Source organism: Eutrigla gurnardus (genome assembly GCF_963514095.1).
Source record: "Eutrigla gurnardus genome assembly, chromosome: 11".
NCBI lineage: Eukaryota > Metazoa > Chordata > Actinopteri > Perciformes > Triglidae > Eutrigla > Eutrigla gurnardus.
This window is the reverse complement of record NC_139925.1, coordinates 8268961-8281208: the sequence shown is the minus strand read 5'-3', so window position 1 is coordinate 8281208 and position 12248 is coordinate 8268961.

The window sequence follows — 12248 nt, the reverse complement described above, 5'->3', positions numbered from 1 at the left end:
ATCACTCGGGCTCCCTGGGTAGCTATCTGCATCACCACTAATCAGTTAGAACACTGATGAGCACCCGGGCCCCCGCAACCCATGCAAAACCCACCACGCGCCGGTTGACTCCCTCAATCTAAACGCTGGGTAATTGAAGCCAATGGAAAAACCAATTTTAACTGACATTTCATGAGCGTTTTGTGAACTGCTCACTGTAATTTACTGGGTAATAGCAGGGAGGGAAATTATATTATTCTGAATTAAATCTCAGGACGATTACGAGAGGATGGAAAGTTACAGTTAACATGTGTGATTTCACATTACACAAATATACTTTTTTTCACTCTATTTTTTTTTCTCTCTATAACCCAAAAGAGTAACTGCAACCGCGGGATGTTTCCAAGACCGCAATACCTCAAAAAAACGTTAGAACCATTGGTTTGAATTAGGCCGGAGCCAGCAGCTGCACAGCGTGACTTCACCTCTATGAATTGCTCATTTTTGTTGGAGGCAACACCTTCATCAGTCACCCCCTCTCCTTCCTCCCACCCCGTAGTATAGACTGCAGCGGTTCCTGTTTATGTGCTGCTCTGAAGGAGAACCTCAATAAAGCAAGGTTGTGCCTTTGTTTGTTTCTAACACTTGTGCCGTGCTTCAAAGAATCGCGGCTGATATATATTTCAGAGCCCACACAATGGAAATACTTCAGGTCTCTGGCCACATAATTATTATCCAGTTGTATTACTTAGTATGTGGTACATCCGTGGACCGAAAAATAGATTTTCTCACTGTTGTTGGCAGGATAATGGATTCATTATGAAAGTTTCATTCAATGTTGTTTTCCATCCTCCTCCCTTTTTTTTTATGTTCACCAACACTGAGCAAGCGGCTCCTCGGTGTTAACAAGTGTTTAAACAGTTCACTTCAATCAGGCAAACTTCCTCAGCAAACCCCCCGCCACACTCTCCCCGAGAGCTCGAGGGCACTTATTCGCAAAAAAATCAGCCCCCCCTTTTTGTTTCAGTTGTTTTTGCACTATTGCTCTAATATGAACTGAAGCTCAACCCAAATGGAAGAAACCAAAAAAAAACCTGCTAAATCGTATATATATTATATATGCAAAGTGAGAACATGAAAAAGCAACAAAATGTCATGAGACCTCACAACGCATTTCCCAGCTTCTAATGATGTACTAATTATAACAGATAAAGATGGCATTACATTTTCTTCCTCCACACCAGCGTTTACCTCTGCCAAGGTCACTTTTTCAATCCTGTACATTTGTTTATTTAGCATATCTCCATATGCCATCATATTTTAACCATATGTGATGTGACCATCAAACAAGGAGGTCTACAACCCGTAGATTAAAAATATCTAAAGGTTCTTTAAATGGATCGTACACCTTTCTTGATATTTGTGCTTTCTGATTTCAGAACTGCAATCACACACTCACTAAATAAAGAAGGCAAATGTTTGTTTCATAATAAGTAGGTCATGTCTTACAGTTGAGCCTCATTAGCATCATAGATCTACTCATATTAATATACATGATAGTGTTGGAGTTTTGTCAGCCTTGGCAGTGAAGGAGGAGGTCCACCTCAGCAGTTATACATGTAGGAGTTGATTCTCAGTAGTGAGGTCACGCTCTGTTTCCCCCTGTGTTACATCCCAGACAGCAGAGCAGGTGAGTCTCCAGGTCTCACAGAGTCCACCAGAGTGCCTCACACATGTAGAACCTGAAGCGGGCCCGACAGCAGGCCTCTGCTCTACAACACAGCTTAGCATTACAGTCCGCCGCCGCCGCCGCGGCTCTCTGCCCCCGTCCTGCCGTCCTGCAGGGATTTACCATGAACGGGTAATCTGCCTACAGGGCGCCCGGCAGACATGGACCATCTGCCGCCGCGCGCAGCGTGGTGCACGCGGCGCGTCTCTGCCGCCGAGTGACCGCAACAGCGGAAGGTTACTGCGTGTGTGCCGGTAGGATGCATGCTCACCATTAGGTTGAAAAGGTGCTCCGCCCTGTGATCAGTTCTTCTCATATCTCTCTCTCTCTCTGTGTGTCTCTCTCTCTCTCTCTCTCTGGGGGATGTGACAGCTGAGCTGGTCTAAGCGCACGCGGGAGCAACGTGTTGCTAAGGTAATGTGATCAGACGCTGCGGGCTGAAGGCGGGTCTGTCTGATCAGGAGAAGGCCCTCTGGGGCAGGGGGGCGGGGATACAGCCTGCCTGATTGATTATTTAATTAGCCTTAAATGAATATTCAGCAGACAAGCCATTCTTGTGTAAACAACTGAAGCTCTCCCATATTGTAGTCGTCTATATAGTATGTGGGTTGAAATAAAATATAATTAAAGTGACAGGACTGTTTTATAACCCTAATTGGGATTTAGCAAATCTGGAAACACAGTTAATAAAACACGTTTTAACTTGTTTATTCTATTAATTGTTGGTTTGGAAAATATTTGGCTGGTTAACGAGTAATTTGGTCTAATTAAAGGTTGAGTAGGTGATTCTGTTCAGAAACACTTTCTGTTATATTACTTGAAATCCTCGTAACATACCGATAGCAATGAAGAAATGAAATGCTCTGACATAAAACAAAAATGTAAAATGTCATTTGTTGCCATGGCAGGACTGTAAAAACCCCCGACCAATCAGAAGTCGGGCTGGAGAAAATAATTGGACAGCCTGCTGTCTGTAAAGGCTTACTTCCTGATTGCACTCTGCCGATCTCAAGCGCTGTTCGGCTTTCCGGGGGAGCGGCTTTGAACAGAGGTCTGAACGAAGGGGGCGGGACTTTTCTGGTTTGGCGATGCGTTCAAAGCCAAAGTGTACCATCCTGGACGTTGGGTTGCCAGGCAACCCAAAGTCCATTGCTGTGTCCTAATTCCGCATCTGCATCCTTCAGAGGACACAACCTTTGTTCCACCGCCAGATACCAGATACCAGATACCTTGCATCCCTCATTGCCATGTTGATTAAAAACACTGGCGTGCAATGAATCTTGGTTTAAGTTGGGCTGTGATGAATCCATCAACTGGATCCTCTGAATCCGGGGAAAAGAAGGCGGCATTTCTCGGCTGCGTTTGAAGTGATTTTTTGAAATGGGATGGCCTTGTCGGGAATGTAGAACTGTTCCTGTAAACATTGTTTTTTGACCTCAAACCGCATTAAGTTTGGTATAATTCCACAGTTCACTTCTGCGTTACGTCCTCCTCCATCTACACAAGCAGAGAGGAACTCCATGGTGGCATTGCATTCATGCCATAATGTTTCTTTTGCAATGACCTACATCTCCTTCACTGTACACTGAGCTCCATTCACACCAGGGATCCGCACTGCAATCAGTCTTGTACTGGCTGAGCAACGGTGTAAGTAAGGGGTTAAGTGCCTTGCTCCAGGGCGATTCAGTGGTAGTTGCCGAGGGAGAGGAGAGCGTTGGCCATTTACAGTCCCAGCCCCGGATTCCTCCAGCTGGAGAAGCCCGTAACTGGACTGCTTGCTCCCACTGTCTGGCCAGGGAATGTCCCTAAAAACCTCCCTTGGTTATTCAGAGAGACATCGTAACATCTTATTGCAATTGTTGCATATTACTACCTTAAAAAAACACAGATTTTCACAGGCGCATGTCCAAGCACTGACATGATTCTTTGACCTACTTTTAATCCCCACCAGTAGAGAAACACAGAGCCGAGATGACAGATGTTTTCATAAAGGTCACTGGCTGCTGTTTCAACCTGCTTCACTTGATTGTTTGCTCACAGTATACGACTCACATGTTGCATGTTCACAAGTCCTCCAGTCGCATTTCCCCTCTGCTTTGCGTGATCTATACTCACTCTGCCCTCTACAAGCAGCAGCTCGGCAAATAATAGCCTCGCCAGTAGTCAGTTTCAAGTAATTTCAGGATCAATTTTAACACGACTGTTCTTATCAAAATACATCAGTGTGAAGCACCTGCCTGACCTTAAGAATTGACATATTCTATCTCCTATGCTTATCCTTGTGAAAGACATTTAAGTTCTCAAATCCGGTTCGCTTCCCCACTGTGACTAGATTAATGAGCTGCCCTTTTGCTTGTAGCACTGGCCATATTTCCTGCAGCTTTAGGTATCTTCATTAGATGTAGAAATATTGACCTTCAGTCCTTTTTATGAGAATGTATAAGGGAGAAAAGCAAGCATTTATCTATATAGCTCTGCAAACTATGCTCATCATTCCTGTATTGTAGCAAGTCCACGGCTGGTATTTGGTGTTACCTCTTTTTTTTTACAACAAAAGTTTACAACAATAAGAATACATTTACAACCTCATAGTGAGTTTGTCAGCCCATCTGCATTATCTCTGCATCTTAAAACCTTCTTATCAACCAACCAAGAAATGAAAAAGACTTTATTGTACTCCAATAAAATGTAACGATTCTGATGATACGAGGACTTGTTTGGTCAGTCGTGCTAAAATTGAACTGGAGACCAGCTTTATGCACGCTTCGATTGAACTACGTATTGTCCATTATTGTGACGCACCAAGAAGTCTGTAGGAAGTCATACTGACACTAAAACGATGACATTTTTTACGATTTGAAAGGGTTTGCTTGTCATATGATGCATGTAAAGCCAGAACATGTGTTTTAAACGTGCAGTTTATTGAATAAGAACGAACTAAAGAGTCGGCGATATTCGGTCTGCAGCGGTTCCTGGGACTTTTAAGCACCTTGCTGTAGGTTAGGAAGTCTGTGGGCTTGAAGCGCTTTTACTACAGTATGTGCTGACTCAACAACTTGTTAATCAAGCCCACAGTTATGCACACACAGTCAGCTGCACGGAGCCCCGCTGAGAAATACTCAGATCCCTCTTGAATATAGATATAATTAGATTGTTGCACAAGATCTTGCTGGCTGAATTATGAACTCAGGCGCGCACACACACACACACACACACACACACACACTGCATGTTCACTAAACAGAGTGTAGTGAGTGATGCTACAGTGTGTGCAGTCTAAACAAGTTGGCAGAAGACTGAGCTTTGACATTCAGAAGTTTGCACATTTCTACCTACGCTGTGTTTTGTTGTACAATTTAAATAGCTGAAATGTGAAATTCACAATTTTACAGTTTATTAACACAACACGTCAAATAATATATTCTTTTGGGCAAATATGTTTCCGCTATTAACTTGAACAAGCAGTGCAAATGTACCCAACGAGAACGTTCAGCTCAGAATGTCAAGTAGGGATATAGGCAAAGAAAAGTGAAAAATAATAAATGTCACAGAAAAAACATTCAGAGATGAATTACTGAGTCAGAGACGATGGTATTTTGTAACTGCCTGGAAACGTAAACGTTTAAGGTGGTAGCATTGAAATATCACATTTTATCATTTTATTTCTGAGAGAATAATCAACATTTACATGAACCAGCACTTACTCTGCCCCTGAGTTATGTGACCTTTCCTGCTCACTTAACTGCACATGGAGGGACTCTGGGGTAAACGCTGTTGTACTGTATGGAGCACATGCTCTTTTTATACAAATGCAAGATGTTATCCCGCGGTTCTCCAAAGTGACTCACAGAGAAACTATTCCCATCAGATTTGGAGGAAGAAAACACGTACAAAATGAGTAATTGCTGCAAACAGAGGGAAATGAATCTGTTTACACAGTTAAGAAAAATCATAAGAGCCCCACACACACACATGTAATCACAGAAAGCACGGAGACGGGTCACGTTTGCACCGTATGCTGCAAAAAGTGGACAATATGAGAAGAGCCACAAACAAATGGCATCATTATCCCGGCAGTTGGGCACAAAATATTGCATCACAATGTTGTCCGTGTGTCGCCTTTGTTCATTCCCATATCCTTTTAATCATATCGGGGAAACATTGTGCGCTTTGCTGTTTGACTGATGACGCCGGAGCGACTTGATGGAGTGGGGAGGATGCCCGAAACAAGGACACCGCCATCTTTCTCTCTTTACCGCCGGGATTTAAATATTAAACATAAAGGATGGTGGATTATTATCCCCGTCACCTTGCCTTAAGCAATGATATTCTGTTTTAACAGTGCCATCAAGTACCTGCTGTGTCACATATTAGTGTGAGTTTCAGGTTCTCTGAAATGTTTATGAGGCTAGTGAGGCGAGGGACAAAACACTGAGAGGGGCTCAGAATCATTAGTTGTGCCGCCCGAAAAGTTCATGTGAAGTGTGTTTGGATTAAAATGATAATGAACATATTTTTTTATACAAACATCTCTGAATTGATGCAGATTGCAGAAAGTTTGCAGCGGAAACAGTGTTGTTTACAGCTTGTGAAATATACTGCTGTTTTGAGGTAAAAGGGCTCTTTAAGTGTTTGCTTCTTTCTCTATTGTCCTCATTATGGTGTTACATTTAGATTCTGATCTTTGGGCAGCACGAAGAAACAACACAACCCTGTTCTCACCCGATTTAACACGTCTTGCTGCAACAGAAGCTTTATGTCAAGAATCTATTTTAAGTGCAACACAACAACAAAGAACCCTTTCAGTACTGATGCCAAACCCATTTTCTTTTCTCTCTCAGCTAAAATTATCATAACATTTAATGTGAAGACCACAATTCTGCAGCACTTGTAATTTAGTTTCATCCTTTTTGTTTGAAGTCGGTTAAACACAGTTATCAGCCTGTTGTATGCTTGTATACACAAGTGAAAAGAGAAATATGTCGCCGACAAACCGCAGCTCTGAGAAAGTGACAATATAATCATAACTCAGTATAAACCTCAAGGGAATAAAGAGCAAATGTCACCGGAGGTCCTGGTAAGTGCCCACTGGAGGTTACAGCATTTACCAAACGCTCAGTTCTGGATGACTCCGCAAATTCAATCTTTCTGAAAAATGTGCCAAACAACATTGTGTATTTTAAAAAAAAAGCATGTTTATTTACCTGGATTTACACTGTGTTATTTTGACACGCCAACAAAGTGCATCTCTAGCAGGAAGACCTCCTACTTTTTTACCCATTTTCTATTGCTCGTTGCCATGACAACATTCTCCAAATTCTGCTGCTGCCATCGCTCAGCATTACAACAGAGGTTGACATGCCACACCAGGGTTCATCCAATCCACTCCACGTTTACAGTGAATATATTTCTTTATACTGGACACAAAATATTTATTTACAGATTCACATTCTCAAATTCCCAGCTTCTCTTTAGCACTATTTCTTTTTCATACCAGAAATTTAAAGCAGCTTTGAGGTTTGAACTTGGTTTATATTAAATTCCACATTAGGGTAGGAGAGATATAGTTAGAGACTTGAGTGCCTTGACCATAAATAAACTAAGATGTGTAATATTCTAAACCACTTCGGCACAAACTTGTTTCCGCAAAACTTTATTCAGCGAGCCGGCTGATGGATTTCACGCTAGTTTAAGGAGCGCTACAGAGTCAGAGGCATCATATTACAGATATCAAACTTTGTCCTATGAGAGCAATGTGAAATCCTCAAAGCCGGCTAAACATAAATCATCACAGAAGCAGCAGATACATCAGTGACTGAGCTCTGCACTCACATGAAAGTCCAACGCTGGGAGAAGCAGTGAAGTCAGAATGACACTACCTGTCTATGCTGGTGCGCTCTCTGGCTGCATTCCTCACGTCTCTCCATGACTTCATCAACCGAAACCACTTGAATCCAAGCATCATGACACACACACACACACACACACACACACACACACGAAACTGTACCCTAGTTTCCTTGACACACTGTCTCATATCATAAGACCCACACAGAGTGCAAACTACACTGCATTACAGTACGAAATAAAAATCCAATATTTAAATCAAAATTATAACACCAAGATGAGCAATCAGAGGCAAACATAGGCCCATTTGATAGTGCTGGTGTCTATTAGCTGCAATTAAATTCAATTCCTTATGAGATATTCAATCCCTTTCAGGGTTTTATAGACCAAATAATTAAGAATACATTCCTCACAATTGCTTATTAGTCATTTCTGCCTCCAAATCCAACACACTGCCTTTGTCCATTACATTTTGAGCTTGAGCTCACGCTCGTTTTTGTTTTGTTTTGGCATCAGCTTCAGCAGAATCGCTTGTTTTAATGGAATTCATTGCAACAAAAGAAGCATGCCAGCAGTCCCGCGTAACCCCCGGACCCCCGTAACTGGGACTGCATTCATAGTAGCTTTCACCTGTGTTTCTGCAGGGACCGTGTGTCTGCAATGTGCCCCCACATTTCCTTCATACAAGTAAAAAAAACAGTCAAAATATTATAAAATATGTAGTCATCCATGAGAGGTTGTTATCATGGGATGCTTTTGTTGTTGTTTTTGTGCTGTTGGCTGTATCATTGTTTATTCATCTTTACTGAGTGGTATTTTTGCCGTAAATGATGCTCTGAGGAGATCATTTATTCAGCTGTGAAGTGGTTCAGATATGCAACCCACCACGTCACTGTATTTGTTGGAGAGATAGGAGATCTGAATGCAAGAACATGTGTTTTTTTTGTGGTACAACGTTGCAGCAGAGGTCAGTGGTGGGAACTCAATGAAGGTGACCACTGAGAATCAACCATTTCTATTGGCTGTTGCTGTTATGATAATTATTAAGGTGACAATAATTATCAAAGTATACAAATTGTAACCATTAGCAGGTCAATGGAATAGTTTTGTATTGAATTGAACTGATATTTCACCATAACTTGCCCTGAATCAAGTTTTAGTGTCACATGATTTGTGGAAACGTCAAACTTTTTTTGTGGGTGGGGGATGGGAAGTCTGTCACTTTTATAGCAGGTCAGGAAAATTTGATAGAAACTGGCAGTTAATTCTCATGGTTGGTATAAAAGATGAAACCTTTCCTTCAAACAGACAGTGGGTGGCATTTACATCTTCAACATCTCACCCTGAGATCTCGTCAAACTGTAAGTGAATATAGAGAATGTGGCCCACGCCACTTAAATAACATTGGATTGCTGTGTTGAAAGTGTCATCTGCAGCCGAGTCTGAGAACTTCTTGCAGATATGTCAAGAAAGCTCGCTGCTGCACTTCTGAACTTCACAACCTTCTCGCGTTAGACGTACAAAACTAAACGAAGTCCATCTATGAAGACTTTTACACATTTAATACCATAAATCTCAAATGAGCTGTGACACATTTATCCTGACCTGGGCATCCAATATATCAAGTTCAGATTGTCTTATGAATATTAATTCACCTCAACCATTAGCAGTGAAGGGTTTCTGATAGCCTTCAGTTGATGAATACACTTTTCACCCCCAGTAACTGATGAAATAGATGATCGTTCCTGCCTTTCTGTTAAAAGGAGGGAAAAAAAAAAAGAATTATTGAAGCCAAGTTGCAGCCCTAGGATCGGGACGGGAAAAGGATCAAGCACATCCTCCTTTTGACCCAGTTATCAGTCGACCTGCTCTCCCTCCGACTGAATCGTTACATCTGTGGTGTGATCCAAACCAAACTGCCACTACTGTCCATTACCCACAGGTGTCTTCCAGTCACTTCTGACTCTGCTCAGTGCCGCCGTAACTCCCTTGATATATTATAGGATGGTAATTGGATGGGGAGTAGCCATGACTCAGAGTGCCCGGAACATGAATCAAGTTGGACAGAGCATATCGTTGCACCCGGCGACACCTACGAGGTCATCACGCTCCCAAACCATAAGTATGTTTTTTTTTTTCTCTTTTTGATGGGTAATGACTGTACTAAATTTTTTTTTACTGTGATGCTTTTGTGACGCTGTGGCTATTTTTGATTTCACGTGCCGCATCCTCTTCCTGCTGCAGGCTGAGTGTGCTCAAAGGAGGGAGGGGGGGGGGGGGGGACAGAGAGTTCACAGTGTTTATTACCTGATATGATGGCATTGTTTTCTTGCGCCCGACTCAAAGGTCAGTATATTGCGATGGCCCTTTAACAGACAATCCATTGCTGAGCACACAGAGGATGATGTGTTTCTTGCCGAAGGAATAGTTTGTCATTGTAGCTTTAAGAGATTGATGCCGCTATTGTATGAATGATTACGGCTAAGTAAGTAATACTCAGGCATATAACCCGCTTTAAACCAAAATATAATTATAATTCTGTATAGATAAACCAATAAGATATAATACTTTACAATCATTTAGTTTTTTTGTAACTCACTTTTCTTTTCGGGTTTTGATGAGGTCAGAATGTTTTTTTAAAAAGTTGTTGATATTGCTGTTATAATTCTTTACGTATACAGCAGTGGGGTCAACGGGGCCCCAAACAATAAGGAAGGAAGGCAAGCGTCAACAAAATCACCCCACGTTAAGATTCTAAATTCGTGTTTGAGAAAATACGAATGAGTATATGCAATAATTATTAGGACGCTGTTAGAATATTGGCTGGTAAGCATGTGTGTGATAATATCGCCGGCTTTAAATCCTACACTGTCCTCGCCGCTTCCAGTTTGCAAACCTTCGGTTATTCTACCAGGTGCTTGGACTGGATCAATTGTGCCTTTGTGAGGCATGAGAGGCTGTTCGCCTTGGAGGTTCCCTTAGTCAGCACACTGGTTCCTTAGATGTAATATCCTGTTTCTATACTGCGTGCTGCATGTTATTAGTTATATTTCCCCTGATGCTTTGTACAATGTTGTTCAGATGAAGTCGTGCATGCGCAGTGAAATAACTTTGAATATATAGCAACATATTATATGTAATTAGAGGTAGAGGTTCAGAGATGATGAGATTGATTTGTTTGAATAATCAATACGAAGTCTCATTTCTAATGCGTTTTAACCCTTCGAGAACCACATAGACCAGTTGTTTGAGGATCATATAGGAGGAGATAGCAGGTCAACGGTATACACCGCTTAGAAGTGGGATACATCATCTGAAAGCTTGGAACCTGAAGATTAATTTGAGATGCAGCAAGTTCTAGTCATAAATCAGAAATAACAATTCATTCATCATTAAATAGATGAAATGACATTATGATGGAGGTATATGATGGCCTCCCCATGCTCTATTATGTCTCGTAAGTTGTTCCAGCAATTCTGGAGTTGTTTGAAACACAGATTTGGTGCAAAATGTAAAACATTTTTACCACTTGAAAATTGATGAAAATACCACCAGGGCCTCGAGGACCAACACAAAACCCATGCTGTGATTTGGCTTCTAAAACGTTTGACATTTGGAGATTTCTGCAATGATTGGATGCACTAGGCAAAAATAACATATTTATACTGAATGCAAAGAACTGCATGGTTTTTGCACAAAACAGCATGGGATTAGCATTAAGTGAGTATGTCTGAAAAGGAGGTCGCCGAGGGAACCATTTTCATTCAGATATCCTGAGGTGAGAAGTCAAGGGACCCTTTCAAACGTCGCCACACTAGTTTTCCCTCTCAGAATGCAGCCCACTTTAGGACTATTCTTCAGCCCCTTCCAGACAAGCTATATCGGTTGGTACCAAATGCATTTATAAGGTTGTCTAGTTCCATATAATACCAGTAGCCTTGTGCATGACGCACTTGTCTCCCATCACTGTGCTTGGATTATTTCTGTCTTTCAGTTCAAAATGAAACATCCGAAGTGCTTGAAAAAATATAAATGTGTACATGTTCGGTGTGATTCCCCGAAGACGTGTATTATAAAAGGCGTGAGTCAACCTTGCAGCTGAAAAGTGAATTATTTCCATATGCATGCATGGCTATCAACGATAATACTGATAAGAACTTGTTATGGAGATCATTAACTCACACTGTTAATCAAGAGCTGAGACCCTGAATGTCAATATATGTCACCCTAATCAGTAATCTTTTCAGAGAGACCGAAAAAAAAAGATATTGTTATGTTTTGAAATGCCATGATTTTGACCCATTTACCCATCGGAATGGATTTGCACAGACAGCAACATTCGCCGCATCTGCTCAGAAGAAGACTTTCACCCCGTTCATTGCATAATCATTTCTTTCTCTGTGCCTGCTATACTTAGCAAGCAGCCTGACATGCCTCACCAACAAGGCCCACAGACACCCCCATCAGCATGTACTGTTTTCCAAGGACTTTCTGCTTTGATGTGCGTAGACCTGGCACTGTTCACATCGGGAAGTGTGCCTAGTATGCAAATACAGCAGCTATTTCTTATTTCCTATACTTTCGTTTCTCAGGATCTTTTCCTTCTTTCGGGCTGTGCCGAAGGTGAATGTTTTCATCTCCCACAAAAAAAAACAAAAAACGAAAAGAATTATGTTTACTTCATCAAAAGCAG